We start from the raw sequence: 25,926 nt of genomic DNA on the forward strand, positions 1-25,926 counted from the left end.
ATTTGTCACATAAAATAGGAGGAAGATTATTCCACATATTTAGAATAACTTGAGCATGAGTACTAAGGTACTGACAGTCCTGAAATCCAGCCCTAGCTCTGTCATTTCTCTAGCTATGAGACTGGCAGAAGCCCATTTAACCTCTTTCAGACTCAGTTTACTGACCAATGAAATGGAGATTTAGTACAATTCAGGTCAAGATACCTTACTTAGCAGAATTTAGTAGTGCTAAGACCTGGGGGTTCAAAGTGTGTTTGATACAGCCCATGCACTCCAGGAATAAATGTAGTTTGGGAGAGAAGTCACAGAAGAAAGACACCATTTCAACAAACTCATCAACGTCGAGATATGAATGGGTACACAAAGGGAGTGTGTTCTTAGAGCAGGAAGGTGGGCAGAAAAACTGTCTGGAAAGCTGGCCCCTGAATGCAGCGGACAATAGAAATTAGGCAACAAAAGGGGAGGGCAGGTGATACCCCAAGAATGGCAACAGGAAAAGCTCAGAGGTGTGAGATGTTGTGATAGGTCCTAGGCACTATGCCTAGTTCAACATTACTGAGTCATGGGTTAAGGGGAAAAGAGTGAGGAGAAAATGACTAGAAAGTAGAAAATGGAAAAATCCTATAAGCATGAGAATCCACTAAGAATGTTTTAAGTAGGTAGTGATATGGACAGATTTATTCTTTCTGAAAGATTCCTCCACTAGCAATGAAGAAGAAGAAATTGGGGTGGGTGAGTCTGAAGGTAGGAAGGCCAGTCTCTGGGTGTAATTATCCAGGCAGATGCCTCATGGGTTTGTCGTGGGGCACCAATTTCCATTGTATGTGAAAGCCCAATGTATACTGAGAAGAAAATACATATAAAACCATAGTTTCTTTATGGAAACAGGAAATATTCAGGGAAAAATAAAGTGGGAAGACAGGAAAATAAGCATGCAAGTTTTACTATAAGGAGGGATGTACGAGAAATGATATCACACAGGGAATGTAAGTTCATACAGTTGGAACGCTTTGAAGATAGCAAGAAGTTGTTGATGCTTGAGCTGAAAAGTCAGTGGGTGCTCCTGGAGGCACAGAGGAGTGATGTGGTAGATGACCAGTAGTTCCAGGCACTGGAGAGTGAGGAAAAGGTTAGAAGTCAGCAGAGTTGACTAATCATATCTAAATATGATTTGCTACATTTCTAGCTGGATTGTGAAATTCAAAATTATTTAAAGTCCTGAATTCTAACAGTTGTGTTGTGTCTTCCATAATAAGAAAAAACAAAGCTAGAGCCTTGAGGAAAAGTAGAGAATCTTAAAATTGGAAACGAAACTAGAGAGGCAGTATACTATAGTGGGTAGAAGTATGAGTTTTGAAAACAAGCTGTCTAGAATTGAATCTTAGCTCTACCACTTCTAACTACATGAAAAAGTTACTTAAACTCTCTGTGCCTCAGTTTCAGAGTTGTAAGGATTAACTAAGTTAACATAGTGTTTACATTAGTGCCTGAAATATATTAAGTGCTCAATAAATGTTAGAATTTATTAATTCTACCTCCCACTGAGGTCTAGAGAAGTTGACTTAGCCAACATCCTAGAATATTTTTATAGCTTTCATTGTGCTGCATATTAATAGAAAAGTCATGGTAACTTTTATGCTGGGGAGACTTAAACATATGCAGCATTAGCTTCTACACTGGAATTGAAAAGGATCCAAGAAAGAGAACTTCTCTTTAAATTGACAAGACTAGAGATCAGGGAACTAGAAGGTCAAATGGTAACCTAACCTCTGCTTGGAAGACAAATCCTAATGGTGTGTAAACTCTGTAAAGCACTTTCCGAAAAGCAGTATTCCTCACCACATAAATATTCACCAGGAAATGACAGAGCTGGAGATGGCCAAGCAGCAGATGGTGAGGTGTGGAAAGCTACCTTAGGAAAGCAAAACAAGAAACCATCCACTAGCTCACTGTGTCCTGGAGAGTAAGCTAGAGTGGCTGGCTCATTTCAACTGTGCCCTCTTCTTTCCGTCTCCTCCCTCCAGCATTGTTCTTGGCAATGCATTTTATCTTGTAGCAGATGGCTGCAGCTGCAATGCCAGCATCTGTTGCTGCTCCTTCACCTTCCAGCTTTGACAGGAGCAGTTGGCAAGATGAACCTGCAAGATCTGTCAGCACCCAGTAGTATCACTATCTGTCAAAATTGCTTTAAAAAAAATCCCAAGACAGAGGAAGTGCTGGTGCCACCTGTTGCAATCCCTGGGGCCTGTTTGATTCAAGATTCTGCTTCACTTTGGCTCTTTTCATGGGATCAGAGGCTGGGAAGGAGGAGCTCAGATGTTCTTACTTCACCTGTCACTCACTTTATGAATGAGGCCCACTACAAAAAGTAATAGGTCTTAGAGATGGGAGCTACACTGAAAATCAGATGAGCCATTTGAAGAAACAAAGATGACACACTAATTCCTACCTCCCCCTGCCTTACTCAGCGGGGTGACCCCCAGCCTGGCTGTAGTCAATCATTCCCAGGGTAGAAGGTACATTCAGAGCCCCCTCCCCTCAGTCTATGTGAGCCCTGGCCTGCCATTAGCTGTCACAAGCTACACACACACACACACACACACACACACACACACACACCGCTTTTTGCTGGGTTTGCTAAATCTTAGAAAAAAACATTAGAGCAGTTTTCAGTTTTGCACTTCCATGTCCTATAGAAGCAATATTTGACCCTCAAGCCCCAGACTATTTGGACTGAACTTTAGATTGCTGTTTAGCACTTGTCAGATCCTTTCTCTGAGCCTGTCATCCATACCAGAGACCAATAGGAGTGAAGAGGTATCTGTCCCCTTGATGATGACTATCATCCCTGTATAAAAGCTTTTACTGCCATGCCCACATCAAATGTCAGATATATTGGATACCAAATCAAGGTTGAATTGAGCCTGGTCTTACCACTCCCTCTGAGAATTTACGATTTAAATGAAAGGTCTGTGACTGTATAGATTACTCCTACTTTCAACCTACATCTTTACTACCACTTCGTTGCCTCTACCAAATTACTACAGGAGGGATCTACAAGCCATAAATTGCTCTTTCAGCTATCACTGGAAATTGGAAGAGACATAGCCATTGAGGGGTGGGAGGCCAAGGCTGAGCAAACGGCCAGAACATGTTTTCTGTTCATCTTTCTTCCACCTACAAATTGAATGCCTTTTCCATATTAACTGAGCACTTATGCACTATGGCCATAAGTTCTGCACTATGAGGTGTGACAGCAAACTATCACAAATTTCTTTTTTCCAATTTCACAGATAGATTTGTTCTTACAGTAGATCTTAACAACCTCAGCATACAATCTTTTTTTTCCTTATTAAGTTAGGAACTTTCACCTTTTCACCTAAAAGTAGCACTTTACTGCTCTTCGTTCACATAGCTGAGTTGCCAGCATCACTATTCCTGTGCTTTGGGGCCATTATTAAGTAACACAAGCACTGTGATACTTAAACAATCAATCTGATATCCAAGATGTCTACAATATCACTCACAGGCAGGGAGCAGCTATAGCACGGAGCTGGACAAAGGGATGATTCACATCCTGGACAGAAAGGAACATCAACAGACAATGTCAAACTGCTTTCTAGACTGTAGCAATCCACATTTCCACCAGTTTTCCAATTGCTTAATATTCTCACCAACACTGTGTTAGTAGTCTTTTTCATTTCAACATTACAAGTCTTTATTTCAACTTATATTCATAATTCTAATGAGATTGAACCTATTGGCTTTCTCTCTTATAAGTTTTTAAGATTTATATACACAAACACACACACACTTTCTAGAAAGAGCTGTTTGTCAGATGTATGTGTTGAAAATAACTTCTCTTGCTCTGTTATTTGCCTTTTCATTCTCAATTTGATGTCTTTTGTTAGCATTCCTAATTTTAATTTAATCAACATATTTTATTTGATAATTTAGCAATATCTAGCAAAATACATATGCAATTAACCAACAAAATCACTGTTTCAAAAATTAAAAAACTGTGCATACATGCATCACTATTTGTAATAGTAAAAAACTGAAAACAACGCAAATGCTCATCAATAGGGACTGGTTAAAAAAATCATAGTGCAGCTACTCAATGAAATACTATTCAGCTATACAAAAGAGATGTCAAATATTTCTATATACAACTATATTGCTAAGTTTAAAAAGGAAAGTTCATAGTCCTGGTCACTGTGGCCCATTTGGTTGGAGTGTCATCCTGTAGACTGAAAGGTCATGGATTTGATTCCCAGTCAGGACACATACCCAGGTTGTGGGTTCAGTCCTTGGTCAGGGTATGTATGAGAAGGCAGCCAGTTGATGTTTCTCTCACACATCACTCACATCTATGTTTCTCTCTCTCTCCCATCCTCCTTGCTCTTTAAGCAATGAAAAATGTCCTCAGTTGAGGATAAAAGAAATGGGAAAATTGCATATATAGCATGCTACCTTTTATAAGAAAGGAGTAATACAAATGCATGAAATGCATGTATATACATGTGGTTATACACTTATTTTTTAATGAATGGCATGATAAACTACAAACTACTAAAAATGATTTCTTAGAGGAACAAAACAAAGTGGAGGGCTCAGGGAGGAAAGTTTGACTTTATGTTATATACTTATCTTTGGATTCATGTTTGAAAATTATAAAATACATGTAAGAGGAAAAATATATATAAAGTGAAAGAAGTAAAAACCTTGTATCCCTAGATATTAGTTAAAGCTTTAATGTATTATCTCTTTTAAAAAATCACAGGTATTAGTTCTATCCACTGAAAAGAAATAGAAACAATGACTAAAATTATCAAAATTACCATGCCTAGAATAGAAAAAAGGGACTGACTATACTTATAAGGAAGGAAATTATAGTAAAAAAGAACCTAGCAGTATTTCTAGCCCCAGAAGTAACTCATTACCTATCAAAGACTACTGATATATGTCAAAGGCCTCAGGCATCAACTTGAAAGTGTCCCTTTGGCCAAAAATGAGATAATTTGAACACCAAAATGATAATAAATGCAGTACATTGAAACACAATAAGGATGTTGAAAATCCGTTAGTTAATAATACTTAAAATAAATCTCATTATCCAGCATTGAAAACTGCTAGAAAATGAACTTATTCTGAAAACTGGTAAATAAAAGGATATAATCAAGAATTAATCAAAAATTAAGCAGCTGATAAAAGAAATCATCACAGAAAAATTCAAGAACTATAAATGAAGAAGAAAATTAAAGCAAAGAAAAAATAGACTCATGGACATAGAAAACAGTATGGTGACTGCCAGAGAGAAGGGGGTTGCAGGGAGGAAGAGAGGATAAAGGGGGAGATAAATGATGATAGGAGACTTCACTTGAGGCGGTAAACACACAATACAATATATAGATCATGTATTATAAAATTGTAGACCTGAAACCTATGTAATTTTATTAATCAATGTTACTCCAATAACTTCAATAAAAATAAATGAAATACCAATAAACCTATTTTGCAATCTTTCATGAAATAATGGATCTAGGCAAATTATCAAATGGATCTATGCTGTTAAATCCACTTTGTTAGAAGATGATGGGAAATTTTTAAATGAATGTGTCACCCTGGCCTCTTTTGAATGGAGCATAATCCTGTGCACCTAAAGTTTGGATGTTTGATTCTTATACAAAGCACGTGCCTAGGTTGTGAGTTTGGTCCATTGTCAAGACACATACAGGAGGAAGAGATCTCTCTCTCTCTCTCTCTGTCTTTCTCTCTCTCTTTCTCTCTCTCTCAGAGTGACAAATGAACTGATCAGTGCCAAAAATCACAAAGACTACGGATAAACACATATTATATTCCTTCTGCTATATTGCAATAAAAAACACAATACCAATATTCTTTACAAAATATTGAAACTGAATCTAATTAAGCCTCTATTGAACTAACTTATAGGAAGTGCAAGTGCAAAATAAAACATGCTAAATTACACCACAGGAGTGCAAATTTCAGAATGTGGGTAGCTCTACAGGACAAACAGCCCAGTTAATTTTACACATAATTTGCAAAGAAAAAGAGGAGAGAGATATACAGATTAAAATTCTTAGAAGGACAGGAGAGACCTCACACACAAACAAGCTACCTGGATTGCTCTTTCCTCACCCTCACTTAACCTAAGCATGCAAAACTGATGAATCATGAAGTCATTCCTTCTCCGAGACAAACAACATAATCCTAGCAGTGGAATTGGCATGTCAAAATGCATATCCATTTTTAGTTTTTTGAGAAAACTCCATACTATTTTCCATAGTGGTTGCATCAATCTGCAATCCCACCAACAGTGCATTAGGGTTCCCTTTTTCTCTACAAGCTCTTCAACACTTGCTGTTTGTTGCTTTGTTTATGATGGCCATTCTCAATGATGTGACCTGGTATCTCTTTGTGGTTTTAATTTGCATCTCTCTGACAGCTAGCTATATTGAGCATCTTTTCCTGTGTCTCTGGATGTTCTGTATGTCTGTCCTACTTGGAGAAGTGACTGTTCAAATCCTATTCCCATTTTTTAATTGGGTTACTTGTCTTCTTAGAGTGGCCTTGTGTGAGTCCCTTATATATTTCGGAGATCAAACCCATGTTTGAGGTATCATTGGCAAATGGGTTTTCCCATCCTGTTGGTTCTCTTTTCATTTTAATGCTGTTTTCTTTAGCCATGCAGAAGCTTTTTATTTTGATGAAGTCCCATTTGTTTATTCTTTCTTTTATTTCCCTTACTCTAGGGACATATCACTGAAAATATTGCTGCATGAAATATCTGAGATTTTCCTGCCTATGCTCTCCTCTAGGACTCTAATGATATCACAACTTACATTTAAATCTTTTATACACCTTGAATGTATTTTTATAAATGGTGTAAGCTGGTGCTAAGGTTTCATTTTTTGCAAGTAGCTGTCCAGCTCTCTGAAAAACACTTGTTGAAGAGGCTGTTTTTACTCCATTTTATGTTGCTGTCCCCTTTGTCAAATATTAATTGACTGCATAGACTTGGGTTTATATCTGGGCTCTCTGTTCTGTTCCTTTGGTCTATGTGTCTGTTCTTATGCCAGATTGAGGCTGTGTTGATTACAGTGGCTTTGTAATACAGTTTGGTATTAGGTATTGTGATCCCTCCTACTTTGCTCTTCTCAAAATTGCTGCAGCTATTCAGAGTCATTTATGGTTCCACATAAATTTTTGAAATGTTTGTTCTATATCTGTGAAATATGTCATTGGTACTTTAATAGGTGTTGCATTGAATTTTAAATTGCTTTGCATAGTATGGACATCTTGATGATGTTATTTCTTCCAATCCACAAACATGGTATATATTTCCATTTGCGTCTTCCTTAATGTCTTTCTCTACTGTTTTGTAGTTTTCTGAGTACAGGTGTTTTACCTCCTTGGTTAGGTTTATTCCTAAGTATGTTACTTTTCTTGTTGTTATATCAAATGGGATTTTTTTCCCTGATTTCTGCTTCTGATGTTTCATTATTAGTATAAAAATGCCTTTGATTTCTGAATCTTGACTTTGTATCCCACTATTTTGCAAATTCATTTATTAGGTCAAGGAGCTTTTTGGTGGAGTTTATAGGATTTTCTCTGCACACTATCATGCCATCTGCAAACCATGACAGTTTTGTTTCCTCTTTTCCAATCTGAATGCCTTTTATTTCTTTTTCTTGTCTGATTGCAGTGGTTAGGTCTTCAAATACTATGTTGAATAGAAGTGGTGCAATTGGACAACCTTTTCTTGTTCCTGATCTTAGTGGAAAAGCTTTTATTTGGGGGCCATTGAGTATGATATTGGCTATAGGTCTCATATATGGCCTTTATTATGTTGAGGAATGCTCCTTCTATTCCCACTTTGCTGAGTGTTTTTATCATAAGTGGGTGCTGTACCTTATCAAATGCTTTTTCCACATCTATCGATATCATCATGTGATTTTGTCTTTTGTTTACGTGATGTCTTGTTTATTGATTTGCAAATATTGTACCATCCTTGCATCCTTGGGATGAATCCCACTTGGTCATGGTGTATGATATTTTAAATGTATTGTTGGATGTGGTTTGCCAATATTTTGTTGAGGACTTTAGCATCTATGTTCATCAGCAATATTGGCCTAAAGTTTTCTTTCTTTGTTGTGTCTTTATCTGGTTTGGGGATTAGGATGTTGCTGGCTTCATAAAAAGAGTCTGGGAGTCTTCCATCATTTTGGATCTTTTGGAATAGTCTGTGAAGGACAGGGGTTAACTCTTCCTTAAATGTTTTGTAGAATTCTCCTGTGAAATCATCTGGTCCAGGGCTTTTGTGTGTCAGGGGTTTTTTTATTACTGCTTCAATTTTTGTCTGCTGTTATTGGTCAGTTCATCAAGTTTTAGAAGATTATATTTTTCTAGAAATTTGTTTATTTCACCTTCGTTTTTAAATTTCTTAGCATACATATTTTTGTAGTAATTTCTTAGAATCCTTTGTATTTCTGTGGTGTCACTTGTAATCTCTCCTCTTTCATTTCTGATTGTGTTTATTTGGATCTTCTCCCTTTTTTTCTTGATGAGCCTGCTGAAAGCCTTGTCAATTTTGTTTATCTTTTTCAAAGAACCAGCTCCTGGATTCATTGATTCTTAGAATTGTGCTTTTAGTTTCTATGTCATTTAATTCTGCTCTGATCTTGGTTATTTCCTTCTACTTGCTCTGGGCTGTTTTTGTTGTTGTTCTTCGAGATCTTGTATGCATAGGGTTAGGCTGTTTGTTTGAAATGTTTCTATCTTTTTTAGGTAGGTCTGTATCCCTATGAACTTCCCTTTCAGGACCTCCTTCGCTGTGTCCCATAAGTTTTGGGTTGTTGTGAGTTCATTTTCATTCGTCTCCAGAAACTTTTTGATTTCTTCCCTAATTTCATTCTTGACCCATTTGCTATTTAATAGCATGCTATTCAGTATTCAATAGCCATGATTTTGAGTATTTTGATTTTTTTCCCTTGGAAAAAGGTTTCTAGTCTCAATCTCTTGTGGTCAGAAAAAATGCTTGGTATGATTTCAATTTTCTTTAATTTGTTGAGGCTTGTTTTGTGTCCTATCATATGGTTTATCTCTTAAAATGTTCCATGTGCATTTGAAAAGAATGTGTATTTAGCTTCTTGGGGATGAAGGGCTCTATATATACCAGTCAAGTCTATTTCATCTAGGGCATTGTTCAATACCACAATATCTTTGTTGATATTTTCTTTGGAAGATATGTCCATTCCTGACAGTGGGGTGTTAAAATCCCCTACTATAATTGTGTTGCTGTCAATATCTTTCTTGAAATCCTCTAAGATTTTCTTTAGGTATTTGGGTGCCTCTATATTGTGTGTATATATATTTACAATGTTTATGGATTATTCCCTTGAGTATTATGAAGTGACCTTCCAGGTCTCTCTTTATGGCCCTGTTTTTTTTTGAAGTCTATTTTGTCTGATATGAGTATTACTACCCCAGCTTTTTTCCCCTGTCCGTTTTCTTGGAAAATTTGTTTCCAGTTCTTCCCCTTTAGGCTGTAGGTCTTTTGTCCTGAGGTGGGTCTCTGATAGGCAGCATATGTGTGAGTAATGCTTCCTTATGCATTCAACTATTCTATGTATTTTGATTGGAGCATTTAATCCATTTACATTTAAGGTTATTATCAACAGGTACTTATTTATTGTCATTTTCATATGTGTGTTTCTCTCTGTCTCTCTCTTTTTCTTTCTTTCCTTAAAGCAGTCCCTTTAGCATGTCTTGCAGAGCTGGTTTGGTAGAGGTGTATTCTTTTAGACTTCTTTTGTCTCAGAAGCTCATTATTTGGCTGTCTATCTTGATTGAGAGCCTTGCTGGGTAAAGTAGTCTTATTTACAGGCCTCTGGTTCTCATTACTTGGAATATTTCTTGCCATTCTCTTCTGGTTTGAAGTGTTTCCATTGAGAAGTCAGCTGCTAACCTTATCGGGGCTCCCTTGTATGTCACTTCCCTTTTCTCCCTTGTTGCTTTTAAGATTCTCTCTTTGTCTTGGAATTTTGCCATTTTAATAATGTGTCTTGAAGTGGGCCTCTGTGGGTTCCTCTTGATTGGGACTCTCTGTGTTTCCTGGATTTGTGTTTTCTCTCATCAAATTAGGGAAGTTTTCCCTCATTACTTTTTCAAATAGGTTTTTTATCTCTTGCTCTTTTTCTTGTCCTTCTGGTATCCTATTATATGGGTATTATTATGTTTCATATTGTCTTGCAATTCTCTTACTCTCTCTTCATTCTTTCTGAGCCTCTTTTCCTTTTATTGCTCTTTCTAGGTGTTTTTTTTCTACTTTGTCCTCCAGCTCACTGATCCAATCTTCTGCTTCATGGATCCTGCTTTTGATTCCTTCCACTGTGTCCTATACTTCAGAAATTGTATTCTTCTTTTCCTTTTGGCCCTTGTTGATAGTTTCTATTTCCTTTTTCATTCTGATATAGTTTGCTGTGAGCTCATTGTAGTTTCCCTGTAGTTTCTGGTAGCTTACTGTGAGCTCATTGAGCTTCCTGATAACCATTACTTCAAACTCAATATGTGAGAGTTGAGTTGCCTCTATTTTGTTCAGCATTCTTTCTGAGGCTTCCTCCTTTATTTTCATTTGGAGATTGTTTCTTTGTCTTCCCATTGTTTGTGAGTCTCTTCTTGTTAGCTTCAGATTCTTAAATTAATCTGTTCTGGCTCTCTAGGTTTTTGGTGTGAATATCTGTGGTAGAATACCTGTGAGATTCAGTGGTGCAGTTTCCTTGATCTTCAAGCTCACTGGTCTTTGGCTATTGTTTACATTGGCTCGTGTTTGTCTTTAGGTTTTGATTGTTGTTGGGTCTTTCTTTGGTGGGTCCCTCCCACCAGCTGGTTAACTGAGGGTCACTCTCTCCACCATCTCTTGTATTTTGTTGTGCTGGTGAGGACAGGTTGTGTTGAAGCTGGTTCTTCTGTGTGGGTAAGGTTTTGAGGATTCTCTTTTGCTCTTGTTCAGTTGTTTGTACTGGGTAGTTTCTCCACTATTTAGTTGATTTCCAGATATGTTCTGGATTGAGGTTTGTGTGTTTTCCACTCCCTCCTTCATCTTCTTCTGTTGTTATCTGTTGGTTGTTCCTATGTGGTTGGCTTTCCTCTTCCAGTGGGTATCCTATTGTTCACTGCTTCCACCTACTCTTTTTTGTGATCAGTTGGAGGGGAAGGCAAAATGGTTTAAAAGAGCAAGACAGTATTCTACGATATTTACAGTGGCAGTTGGTAGAGAAGAGATAAGAGATCCTTTGGCTATATAGAGTGTTAATGGTGATCTTCAACCCAACTAGCCACTTTTAAGAAAGGATGGAAAGAAGATAAGGCTCTTGTTGGGGAGGGAAGGATTGTGAGTTGGCTCTAGGAAGCAGTGAGGTTGTGGGAGGTCAGATTCTAGGTAAAGTGAGAGTAAAGGGTAGTAAATAGGTTTAGAGTGTGGGAGAATAGGGTTAACCACTACAGTAATTGAGTTCAGGAAACTGTGAAGTGGGCTAAGAACCGTGAGGGTTGTTGTGAAGTATTTACAATTGTATGGAATAGCTATTATTTACAATAATGTTAGAGCAACAATCATCTGTCAGAATGTATGTGATCTGGATAAGAAGAATAGGGGGTATAGGTCCTTGAGTAGTGTGCTAAAGGAACACAAGTGATGTGAAGGACAGTAAATTAGCAATACACTGTGAAAGAGAAAACACGGGAAACCTGTCAAATGATACAATATAACCAGCCAAGCAAAGAAGACTATACAGAAAGAAGAGATATACAAAAATACTATTAAAACAAAAAATGTAAGAATAATGAAAAACAATAATACAAATATGCAGTAACTTGCAGTTTCTCTGTAATAGCAAAGTGAAATTTGTCTCACTGTCTCAACTGTTGGGATGCCCCCTCTTTGAGTCCAACTCCGGTCTTTCCACAGTTCCAGGGTTTTTTGTTTCACTTTTGAGTATTTAAAAAAATGCAGGAGAAAGGAGGAAGAAGAGATAAAATTGGAAAGAAAGAAAGAAGGAATAAAACAAGAAAAAGGAAAGAGAGGATAAAGGTATTGAAAGTAAAAACAATAATAAAAATTTTTTTAAAAAAGATTGCTTTAAAAAAACCTCTTGTTGCTTTCAAACTGGCCAAACCAGTTTTTCTGCTCTTACTGGCTGTAGCAGGCTGAGGGGTGATTGGTATGGTTTTCTCCCTTCCCAAGACTCATACAGTCTTGCATGCACTCTCCCCAGAGCTAGTCTGGCACCTCTCCTCCATTGCCTTGGGTATGGGATCCAGGTCTTCCTCAGAGCACTCTTTCCCGGGGTTACCACTGTAGGCTGGGGTTTAGGTGCACATGCTCAGCCAGGCTGCCTTGGTTCTGCAGATTTGGGCTCAAACCCTTCCCAGTGCTATGTGGGTGCACAGGGCCTTCAGCGCAACCTCAGGATCACTGCCTGGCTGGGTGGGGGGGTAGGTCAAGTGGCTGTTGCAGGAGAATTCCCCAAATAGTTTTTCTTTTTGAGCAATTCCTTGTACTCAAGCCTGCCACTCAGTACAGTCCGATTCTCCAGACAAACCAGTGACTATCAGGGTCAGTGTCCATCATTGCCAGACTCTAAATTGTCCCAAGCTGGCCACCACAGACTCCCCGGGTGATCATGGCCCATGTATGTTTGCCTCTTTGTGCTTATTCCCCTCTCTGCAACTTCAAGCAACTAGGTCTCTCCCGGTGCTGCTTAAGCATTGTTTGGCCAGGGAGGGAGGGAACATTTGACCCAGCTCTCTCCCAAGGACTCTGTGGCAGACCCAGCAGGCACTGGGTCTGGGGCTACAGCTGCCCTGGTCCCCAAGCTGGTCCCTGGGACCTTGTCCTGGAGCAGTCTCCTTACTGTCTGGTTTTTCAGTGTCCACTACAATATTTAGTCTCTTATTTTCATATATGCTGAGGTACTGCTGGTTGTTTTCTCTGTACCTTTGTAGATCAGCTAGGTTTTTCTCCCATGTGTAGGGGGAAGTGAAATCTACTCCCTCCTACCCCATCATCATCTTCCTCCTCAGAATAGGATATTTTTAAATTGAGAAAATATTTAACAGGTGAGGCTGCTGTACAATAGGCATGAAATACAGTCTTTAGAACATAAGCAGGTTAACATTACAGAAAATTATTTTGCAATGCATTATATAGAAAAAGCTTTAAGTTATAACAATTTTTAACCCAGTAAATTTCCCATTAATGGAATTTATATTAAAGTAAAAAATAAAACACAAAGATTAATGTGACAGATATTAGCCACCATTCCATTCATAGTAATAAAACACCAGAAGAATAGATCTGGCTCTCAACAATATAAATACAGAAGTATTTTGAAATATTATGCAGCCTTTAAAAATGATTTTTAAAAGAAAGTTTAGTGACATTAAAAATTCTAAGAAAAATATAAAAATTATACATATAATCTAACCACAGCTGGATAAAATAATACTTGTGGAAGAAGGAAATTATAAAATGTTAACAATGATTAACTCTGGATGAAATATCATGGGTGATTATTTTATTCTTTTAATATATACTATAAGGTTTTTTCTCATTGTATAATAAACCAGTATTTCTTTCATACTGTTTACAAAGAGATACTGTGTTTTATCATACAATTACACACCATTACTCAGGTACCTTAGTCAGAAATCTCTTCCTGTGACAGCACGTAGAATGCCAGTTAGAGCCACCCGAAGGAGCCCCTGCAGGAGTCTACAACAGCCAATCCTGGCGATGCCTCAGGATTTTGGTCTTCGGACCAAGTTGTCCCCCCTCTCTGGACTGCCTACTGGCAACTTCTACTGCACATTTGAACACTCCCTGACCCTTTGCACACCTGCCCGGAAATTAGGTGCCCCTGTTCCTGCAACCCCACGATACAGTGCATACCCTGCTCATTCACGCCACATTTTTGCCAATAACTAGACACTCTCATAAAAGTGTTTTTTCTTCCCTTAAATGTTAACCCATTATAAAAGATGAGGAAATATTTTCTGAATTTTTGAAAACTTGAAGAAAGCAATGGGGTTTAAAACAAATCTGCTCTTCTAGCCATGTTTCTATAAATTCATTTATTAATTTAATAAACCAGTATTAATACCTTATTGTGAAGTACTCTAAAGATCAATAGAGTCTAATCTCAGTCCTAGAGGGGCCAGTAGCCTGTGAGAATTCAGATTTATAAAAAATTAATTATGTCAGGCATGTGTAAGATTCTTCTAGTTTGCGAAATGCTCCTTTTGGGGGTTACTGATATCTTTTTCTACAAATTATCCCAAGAAATATATTTGAACAAAACATATGAATTAGTCCAAAACCACCTTATTTTTCCAGAAAGAATGTTTAAGGGCACAGACATGAAAACAAAAAGTAGCACTTTTTTTTTTCAGTTCCTCTTGGTTAACCAAGAAAGACTTTGAAGATGAAAAGGAATCTAAGTGCAATGAATTTTTGGAATGTGTTTGGATTTTATGGGAAAAGAAAATCTATAATTTGATCTATTCACTGAAAAGTACCATTTTTGTCACTATCCCTAAAGTAGCATTTTTCCCCTAGGAAGGAGAGAATACATTATGGCAATTCATGTCATTGGAACCAGGGAGAGGGGGCCTTATAACAATAGTAAAAGTACTTTAATTACCAAGCCTTATCCTCTATACAATCCCATAAGGAAAGCAAGTGGACAATGTTACAGCACTATCCCCCCTGTAGATGTGAAACCAAAGGGTTAAGTGGTTTGCCCAAGGTACTAAGTGAACGAGAAGAAGAAGGGTGGAGCAGGTCTGTGACTCCAAACCCAGCCTTTCCTCAACCTTAAGGTGCTGCTGCTCCTTGAAGGTGCTGCTGTAGTGATGTAATTACAAGTACATACAGCAAAACAAACATTATGAGCACAAACCCTTAATGGCCACAGTACGACCTCAGTAAAGTGGCATCATCTGATTCAAAATTCCTAAATACTCAGAAGCCTATGAGAAAAATAAAGCATGATGAAAGGAAAAGAAAGGGTGCTGATAATCACTAGGGGTTGGGTGTTCATTGAGACACTTACAAGGTTTGATCCAGCCATGTTGACAGCATAGACAAGGATAACTATTTCTCCATCCAGCCTCCCTCAAGGACTCTCTGCTTTGTGTCACCATTCTCAACAGGTCATCATCACCCTGATCAATGAGGTCAGCGACAGACACTTTACATGAACATTTGTGGACTTCAACACACTCTGCACATTCTTTCAAAGCTTACATACTCTCAAGCTGTGGATGGCTCTTTGCAGCAAAAGGAGAGGGCTGTCCAGAGTATCTGCCATACTGGCAGACTTTCCTCATAAAGCTGTCCTTGGGAAGATCTTCTCTGCCTCATATCCTAAACACTGTGGGTCTATTTCTTCACAGAAGGGCTGACTGACTGTCTTGGGTTGACTACAAGGATAACCTGTGGAAAGGAATGGGGTAGATGTACTGTGTCTGCTACTGGCTTGCACCCATGTCTTCATAGATTTGCACCAGAAAACATGGATAAACATTTCTCTAAGAAAGCTTAGCCATTATTGGCCATTACTAATGTTTAGCTAATTGCTATAGGCAGGCTTGACTATCATGGAGAACTTACATTCATATTCTCTCTCTCTCTCTCTCTCTCTCTCTCTCTCTTTCTCCCCTCCCTCCCTCCTTCCATCCCTCCCTCCCTCTTACACACACATACAGCAGATACATACCCACACACCTCCATCATTGCTAGTCACAAATTCTTTGGGCACAAATGACAATAAAATCCCATACAAAAGTCCACCCTGGAAGAACCCTTTGAAGGAGACATGTAACAGGAATTTAGACTCATAAAGTACTAAAGCATAAACATTCATAACCATCTGGCAACTTTTCGGAGATCTTTGGGGCCAACGATTCATTCACTCTTTGGTCCTATTCATCCTGAGAATCTGCCATAGGTCAGGCACTGTGCCGGGTGCTGAAAAGACAGAGATGAAAAATAATGATGTCTGACCTGAAAAAGATCTCCGTCTGGGAATAGAGATGTGAGGATATCATAGAAATTAGCCAATGATCACAAAGCTAAGAGCTTTGAAAATAATATAAATTTATGCATATACTAAGTTACTATTACGTTCCAAACTGTATTAAGTTCTCTGTATATACTGTCTTACTGAATCTTTAGGAAATTACTTACTCATTTTATAGAAGACACTGAGGCACAGAGAGGTTAAGTAATTTGTCCACAGCCTGTTCCTAAGGGAGCCAAGGTTTGAATCTGGGTAATGTGGCTCTGTAGCCTGAGCTTCTTACATCTTAGCTACAATATAGAACAGCTACAAGCTGAGAGGATGCACCTGTACAAGTATACAGAGATTAGAAAGTCAAAGAAAGTTTCCCAGGGCAATGTGAAAGATAGGGAATTACTCAGAACAGGAAGAAAAGGAATTTCAGAGAGAAAGAAGCAAGGACAAAGACCCAGAGATATGAGCCAGTGTGGGGCTTCCAGTGTGGAGATACTATCTGAACCATTTTCAAATTTAAGAGGATCCACACCCAAAAGCGTGCTCTTGTCCTTTAAATTTTAAGTAGGTAGAAACAAAAACAAAATTTAGGATCAAGCAACTAAAAAATTGATTAGAACTTCCAGTCAAGCGACAGAGTCAAAATAAGAGGTTCTGTCAAGAGAGGCTTCAGAATCAAATCTAAGAAGTCCTTTTCTATGTGTAATCCTCAATTATGTCTCTTTGTATGAATCACGACTGGGGATGAATTTACTGCTTCATCCAGAACAGCATCCACTGGTTACCTTCAATTACAAGAGTTTTACCCTCCAAAACAAAGCAAACATGCATAGTGACATAATAGATATAGAATGTATAAATATAAAATATAAAATGAACACTGAGCAGAAGGAGGCTTTTTAAACCCTAAATTAAGCCACGAAGTATCCCAAGTGCCAGAGAGATAAGTCAAGAACAATCTGCTTGTAAGCCCCTGGATGAGCATAGTCCAAGTACAGATAAAAGGCCGTGAAAAGACTGCTCAGCCCAGGGCTGAGAAAGCCACCTGGCTGCAGTCCTTTCAATATCCACCTGAAACCGTGTCTGACTGTGCTCATTTTCATCCTAACCCCTTTTATGGTTACACTTTGGAGGCAAATTATATGTAGTACAAAACTGACCTTAATCATATTAATATTAACCAGAGAGCTGGGCAGCCTAGTGTTATATTAGCCTAAGGGCCCAAAATATGAAAGGAAGTCTTAAAATCCCCATACATTTTGCCAAAAAGATCACTAAAGGAGTGAACTGATAACCAGACCCAGTTCCTCACAGTGCCCGAAGAAGGTCACTTATACTTGTAAATAATAGTATGTATACTAAATACTTAGAGGGATCCTCCCATTCAATTTTCCTAAAAACCTTTCCTAAAAACCGAGAGCTGGAACTTTCCCCTTAACAGTGAGGGAGGAAACATGAATACTATATTGGAAATAAGCTTCAGTGTTACTTATCAGAGACAAATGGAAAAAATCATGCCTCTCCTCTGATGGGCCAAGAGAACATTAAGTGCTTGCTGTCTCTAGAAGGAGGAGTAGAGGCAACTCTCAAGGTTTGGGAGTTGTGCTATAAAATAACAAAAATTTTAAATGAATCATTAAAAACATATTGTAAACATATTCTGCTTCTCATAATAGGTTATTGACATCAATGATTCTGCTGAAAACAAGGCAATATTGAATAGATAGATAGATAGATTCATAAATCACCTTAAAAGTGCTGAAGTGAAGATTGCCAGACCCTGTTGGGAGAAAATTGGGACTCTGAGATGAAAAAAGAATACCTACAAAGCACTAAACCACTCTTATCCTGAGGACATGTGCCAATGTTCTGGACAAGCATCGTCCCCAGAGCACCAAGCTCCACAGAGTTTGGAAGGAAACATTGATACACATGACAAGGAATGTTTTCCCTCTCCAACAGTTCTGTCTGACCTCAGACATAAATAATTTTGTTCAACTCTTATTTTTGTGACTTTATCTACATTGATAATAAGACACCTACAACCTCAAATGCTGACTCTGTGACCCCCAGGACATCAGGAACAGTAAGGTACACCAATGAGGCATTATCTTCTTTGTCTCATATATTGAACAGTGTTTTTGAGAGCTAAGACTACAAAAAGCTATGTGTCTCCACTGGCATCACTGTGAACAGCTCCTTTGCTACAAGAGTCAAAAGATTCTTGCAGAGAATCTTATAGAACCAGGATGACCCACCAGGAAAGGTTCCTTTCCCAATCAACCATAAAAAGTGAGCACCATCAAAGCCTACACTCAGACCATAATGGTGATGAGGGGGAGCTGTGTGACGAGCCATGAAACCTGAGAAATAGTGGTGACCTGGAGTGGCTTTTAATGGCCACTCACAATCTATCTACATCCACTAACCTCCTTTATTCAGACTACTGCAAGAGGTGAGAAAAAGGAAGTTATCTGTTATCCCTACTATTCTCATTTTAATTTTTATCCTTCTTTGAGGCCCTGGTTATTCTAAGAAAATCTTTTTCTTTCTGTCAGATAAGATGTTCTGAGTTTTCAGCAGCATAAAAAGCCTCTTTAAAATGTCAGGACTTTCTATCAATTTATAAATGAGGATAAATCGACTTTTGTTGAATTTTGAGTACTATATGTTGAGCAGGGCACTTCACATGTTTGATTGAATTTCCCAATAACTAATGGAAAATGGATCAAAACTATACACATCTCTTCATATATCCAGAAAAAAAATAAATGCCACTCTTTGTGTTATTTAAATATGCTCCCCTTGCTCTTAAGCACCCCAGTTCCAATGATGGCAGAAAGTATAGGGTGGGGGAGCTTTATCTTGATAAGTCAATGTGGCTCTGTTTTGGGTAATTAGTTGTTCTTCCTTTTGCCCCATTGTCAAGTGTCCTCCAACTTTTCTCCTCCTCAAGGTGGTAGAGAGCTTCAGAGAAATGTCTGCCCATTCTATTGGTTTTCAGAGAAGCACCTGCTCTTCCTGCAGGTGGTGGTGTCTGACATAGGCCTCTGTTGATGTACACGGCAAGAGGGCAAAGTGAGAGGGGACTGCAGGTGCAGTGTCAGGGATCTCCAAGCATTGGAACCAACAGAGGCTTATCTGGAAGGCTCTGAGGAGGAATTGTAGCATTTCCCAGCTGAGTGGGAGGCTGATAGGGAATCATAAATGAAGGTTTTCAAGAGTGGGAAAATGGTTTGGCAATAAGGGCAAAGGAGAAAATTCCAGGTTAGGAGCAGAGCAACATTAACAGTGGCCTAAAGGTGCGAGAGGAGCAGATGCAAGAGAGAGAAAATACTCTGCCTGCCTAGAGCAGAGGGCTGGGACCCATGGCACAAGGACAATGAGAACCAAGGTTAAGAGGTGGCTTTGATTTGAAGCGTATCTTAAGGTCCATATTGAGTTAAGCCAGAGATTTAGCATCAATGCAAGATAGTGAGAAGGTAAAGGGTATAGTCCAAGTGAAATACAAGGTAAATGGACGTAGATATGACCAAGCACCGTGTCCTAATAATTATTCTCATCAACACAAAGACACAGCACAGTATCTTCACAAACCAAAGGCTGGTGGGGAAAAGTTTGCTGGTAGTAGACAGGCATTGTCAAAGGAGGAACATGAATGGGATGAGTGTGCCTGCCTGGAGTACAAGAAAACCAACTCTGACTGGAGAAACCCTGGGGAAGTCAAGTTCAGACCATGGTACCATGTTTTCTTTTGTGGAATTTAGTTCAATTTGGGAGAGGACCGAGAGCTGGAACTTTCCCCTTAACAGACAGTGAGGGAGGAAACATGAATACTATATTGGAAATAGGCTTCAGTGTTACTTATCAGAGAAAAATGGAAAAAATCATGCCTCTCCTCTGATGGGCCAAGAGAACATTAAGTGCTTGCTGTCTCTAGAAGGAGGAGTAGAGGCAACTCCCAAGGTTTGTGCTTTTAAGAAAAGTCAGGCTAAGTTTGAAACTGGAAGAGGAAACTTGATGACAGGTGCCTTTTACATTGAGAAAAGGAACTTGCCTGGACTTAGGTGTGTATAACTTATAACTAGTACTCTTACCTTAACTATATCTATTATTGACGGAAATGTGTCTCTGTGATCATCTTATTTAGAGATATACATAGATTCAGAGTTTGGTAAGCTTATCTTGTATTTGGAAGAAATTCAACTTCATAGGAGAAAAAAGACTTCTGATCAAGAGTTTGGTCTCTGGCCCTGGCTGACGTGGCTCAGCAGATTGACCACAGGCCTGTGAACCAAAGGATCGCAGTTTGATTCCCAGTCAGGGCACGTGCCTGGGTTGCAGGCCAGTTCCCAGCAGGGAATGCACCAGAGGCAACCATACATTGATGTTTCTCTCCCTCTCTCCTTCCCTTCCCTTCTAAAGATAAATAAATAAAAACCTTTTTTTTAAAAAGAGTTTGGTCTCTGTAATTTAGATTTTAATGTCAGCTCTCCATTTAGCTCCTGTATAGGTCACAGAAACTACCGAAACTTCAACTTCTGTCACCTAGAAAGTAGGATCATTGCACATAGTATTTGATTAACTGTAATGAAAATAATTCGTCCTTTATTATGGATGATTTTCTGTCATAGTTGTTTTCATATTTTCTTTGTTGTTTTCAGCTTAAATCATCACTAGTAAGTTCTTTCCTGTGGGAATTCCATGCAATCTAAGCTGTGGAGGAGACCCCATGAGCCAGTTTTGCATTTCTCTGTCCACTAAACCAATTTTTCTCAGAAAATCATTATAAGGATTAAATAAGTTAATATTTTTGAAGAATTTAGAACAGTATGTACATGGTTGTTCTTAATAACATAAATACTCAACAAATGAGTATTTGTTGAAAAAATATTTGTTCAACTCCCACAACTTCAGAGAGGCTTGAGGTTCCATTCCCTCACAGATAACATTTTCTACTCATTGCCCAAGGTACCTGTTGTGTTCCTGGGCCAATGGACAGAATTGTTCGAGGGGCTGATTAAGTCTGTCCCAGCTCAGAGCACAGGCAAGGGACTCACTTCTAGGCACACAGGATCCTTGGCCTTGACATCAACCCACCCTCTCCCTAATTTGTAAACTTGTAATCCCCTAGGCTTATATCAAGTTTTAATATATCTGTGCACTTTCAGATTTAACCTGCCCTCATGTTCTGGCTTTATTTCCTCTTAGGTTATATAAAGTTCCTCAGAATTTCCCTTTTTGCTATTGAGCTGGACTTTCTAACTTAATTAAATTGTAACAACTTCATGGGTTAGGAATGTGTTCTCCACATTTGCCACATCAGTTCACTCTAGCATGTTGATAGGCTGAACCAGTGGGAAAAATCATCAACACCTGTGGTAAAAACACAGTAGCATGCACTGCATAATATAAACAGCTCATCAATTAGGAAATACCCCAAACTCTTTAATGAGCAATAGTTTTTAATGCCTACATTCAAATGGTTGTCTTAACATTCATCAGTATTATGTCATTTCATACAAGATATCTGATCAGGTTTGTATAATTATGTGAAACCCAAATTTATTCACTTTTGTAACATATTTCCATGATTATTTTAAAATTGGTGATATAACTGTGTATTCCTGGGGATGAAATTACATTTCTTTGGAAGCATTTTCTGGATTTCCAAAGTTATCTTCATTTAGTTTTTAAAATTAGACTATTGTCTTCCTCATTGAGACCAAAACAGAAACAACTGTACTTGGACAACAATAAAAGAGTAAAAAAAGAAGACTTCATGCTGTTCTAAATGAATACCTAATATGCATTTTACAAATAATGTGTGCAAGAGCTAATTCACCCAACCAATTTTTTTCACCCAAACTATTTTTATCTTTTTGAAGTAACCAGAGATCATATTTTAAACTGGTTTAATAATTCTAATAAGCATAGTATTAATTTTTGAAGTTTTAAATAAACAGCGAGTGGAATTTTAATTTAATTATTTCATGTACTATAGAAAATTGAATTAACTCTAACTAAAACAAGAGTCACCCCAAACTTTGCCCAAATCTGTTGTACTACTGCAACAGGAAGAGAATTAAAGGAACAAATGACTCACCTGGTAATTTTACTCCTACTCCTGGAAAGAGTCGTGTGAATAGTAATACTCTACAACTCATGACCAGAGAATGCTAGGTAATACATCCCTTCTAGTAAGAGATCAACAGCATGAATTTAATGAGTATCAAATACTAGTAGCAAAAAGGCCGGTTCAGCCTCAATAGCTAAAAAGTGGTCATTTAACTATGGTACAATCACATGGTAAAAGACAACATTCCATAAAAATATAATTACAGACTATTCAACAGCATGGAAATATATGGAAAATATTTTAGAAAATAAAACCTAGTAGAGTATGACCCTACTTTTTATAAAATGAAATATACTTGTAAATAAGTAATCTTGAAATAGGGCTGGATTCTGGTTTCATACAGCATAAAGTTTACAAAATAAGAGGAAATACCATTTTAGCAAAAGAATACAAAATGATGAATACAAAATTACCTGGGCTTTGTCAAGGCCTCAAAAGAAACCTGTACGAGCTTAATTAGCTACATGTAAATCTGTCCTCGGTTACAGGTACATACCTAAGTCAATAATTTTCAACCTTTTCCATCTCACGGCACACATAAACTAATTACTAAAACTCTGTGTCACACCAAAAATATATTTTTTGCCAATCTGATGATAAAACAGGTATAATTTTGATTCATTCACACTAGACAACTATTTTTTGTTGGCTACTGCCATTTTTAATTTGACACTCCAAAGGAAAAGAGGTCAGTGCCCCTGACCAAATATTCAGATATTCCATGTTTTAAAAATTCTTGTGGCACACCATTTGAAAATCACTAATCAAGGTAATAGGAATAGCAATGATCTTTTTTATGTCTTCCCTGTCTATCATTTTGAAAACTTTTTACAATAAAGTAAATAATTACTCATTTTATAGGAAAAGATATTCCTTTAAAAAGCTTTGATAAAGTCATCTGCAGAGGGAGATTTGTACAGCCTAAGCAAAAAGAATATAGATTTCAAATGTCAGATGGAGTCCAAGTAAGCCAAATGCTCATATATACTTATAGCAACATCTGGAGAGATGTGTTGACTCAATATTTTATAAGACATAAAACAGTAAAGAATGACTTAATCTACACTCTATGATGAGAACTACAGGGATTTTACTTTCCAGTAACTAGTAAACATGAAAATAACAGATAAAATGTGTTTCTGATATAAAATAGTCAGTTATCTTTTATTTCACATTTTCATCACTCCCTTCATAAACTAACAAAGTCCTATTAGATCTATCTCTATTTTTGTAGAGACCAAATTGTTCCTCCCTTTCCCACCACTCTAGTCCAGACTGGACCACTGCATTAGCCTGTCAATGAGTATTAGCTTCCACTTGGCCCACACTCCTCCTCCATCCAGTCCCTACATGGCAGTCAGAGACATCTATCAGAATAATAAACCAGAGCATCTTGCTCCTGCTTTAAAAACCTTTCTGTGGTTCCCCAATGTACTAGGAATTAAGTGCAAACTTGGTCTATGTGTCCTCCACAGCTCTGCATGTTTGGTCTCCTGCCTTCCTCATCATCCTCACTTACAATTCTCCCATTGCTCACACATTCCAACCACACTCATTTCCTTCCTGCTCCTTCAGCAACAAATTTCTTGCTCAACTGCCTTTTGCATTTATTATCTCCATCTGGGAACTTTAACATCAATTTTTCAATTGCTGAAGGAGCAATTGCTTTTCATTATGTAGTGAGGATCTACATAATGATGGCCATATAACTAGGAATGGAATGCAAGAATTACTATAGAATTAAAATCAATAATGTATGAACAGTAGTTCAGAGAGGTAAAAGAAGAGAAATTAATCACAAATGAGAGCAAGGTATAAGCCCAACTGACTGAGAGAATAGGGGTAGTTCCTTTCACAACACTAATGATACCAGAGAACTGACCTGGTTTGTGAGGAAAGATGCACACAGAGTATCTAGGAGGCCATGGTCAGGAGGAAGCTGGAGAGGAGAGAAGTGAAGGCTGAAGGCTGCAGAGGGATGGGAGTTGAAGCTTTGAGAATGGATCCTGGTAATAAGCAAGAAATCACAGAGAAAAAAAATGGATCACTTCCTGACCTAGGACTTGAACAGAGCCCTCTAGAAAGAAACCAGAAGGTTAAAGGTGGCAGCAAAGGAGACTGAAGGAAAATCTCTAGGTAGGAACAATCTACCAACAAGGAAGAAAAGCACACTCAGCAATGGGTTCTTGTGTTCATTACTCTTCTCTCTTTACAATGTTTATGAGGTACCTCTCATTATAACACAGCTTTACATGGCATCTGGTCTCCATTATCTTGGCAGCAGAAATGGCCACCATCCTGTAATCATTCTACATTGGATTCATGTGCAGCATCCCAGTCAGTGTCCACAGGCACTATGGGTTTCATCTGGAGCGTGCTAGAAATTATTTATGCCACACTGTATTATTTATTGCTTCTACAAAATCATAGGCAGTATGCCATTACTTTTCTTTGGCTTTGTATTTTTACTGAGACCCAGTTTCAGCCTGAAAACAGGCTCCTGCTCATTCAAAGGAACATCTAATTTAGTAATGCTGGGGCACTGTAGGTATGGTTTCCATCTTAGTATTTTGAGATGTAAGTGAAAGATAACATGGCCCAGTCCATCATGTGTTTGTTCCACTAGATCAAGAAGAGATAAAAAGAACTATAATGTCCACTACACCGAAGAACATGTTTCTTTGTATAACTTGAGTCACATGAATTACAAGTGGAGATAAATAACCTGACATACACACACCTTCCTCTTTTCCTCTATCCTCTTGTGTACACATATGCACATGTAAGTGTTAACTGAAAGAGAGCATAAGGGGTTGCAGTGTCAGCAAAGAGCCTCACCGAGAAACCCACAGACCAGCGAACTTTTCTGGAGCAGCAGAGTTACCCTAGATTTTGTTTCCATGGCAATAAATACTGAGTAGAGGTCTGCTACTACCTCTCCTGAAGACAGGGGTCAGAAATCAGTAAAACACTTCATCGAATGATTAAAAAATAGTTATTAAAAGCAATCACAATAACTCCCATCACTGTCAAGAGTAACTATTTTTATGAAATTGTGACTTTTTACACTGATTAAAAACAGAATAGGAGAATTCATAATGTCACCAAATAGTATGGTGGTTTTGTTCTGGACCCCAACATATCTACCTAAATAACAAACAAATGATTTAGAATTGCTTCCAAGCCAGTGTGCCTGAATTTGGACACCTCAGAGAATAGTTAGCCACCACAGTGCTTAACCAGAAGGGGTTGCAACAATGAGATCACTATGGTTGTGGTCTTTAGAATGTCAACATTTTCCTGTAAAACATGACCCCAAAGGCTGCATGGCTTTTATCCAGAAAGGCTTTAAACAGGAAGAACCTCTGATTTCTTATTAAACTGTTGTAAGGAGCAAGCAACAAAAGCATCAAGTACTCATAGATGGCGGACATATTACCCAATAACCTATTAACATAAGCCAACTATAACTTCTTATACTTTTCTCTTAGGGGTATAGTGAAGAAGAGTATATACTATGAACACAGTTCTAGAACATCTCAGAAATTCATCCACCCTACTCTACAAAAATAATTTACTCTATCACCACATGTTGTAAAGTAAGCCTGCAGCTCTCAGAGGCTGGAGCCAGGGAGAGTGGTGGTTATTATTTATTATTAACTGTATCGTTCTTTCAGCCCTTAATGA

The sequence above is a fragment of the Sturnira hondurensis genome, unplaced genomic scaffold, assembly GCF_014824575.4.
Source record: "Sturnira hondurensis isolate 20B ecotype Veracruz unplaced genomic scaffold, ASM1482457v3 Scaffold0006213, whole genome shotgun sequence".
Classification (NCBI taxonomy): Eukaryota; Metazoa; Chordata; class Mammalia; order Chiroptera; family Phyllostomidae; genus Sturnira; species Sturnira hondurensis.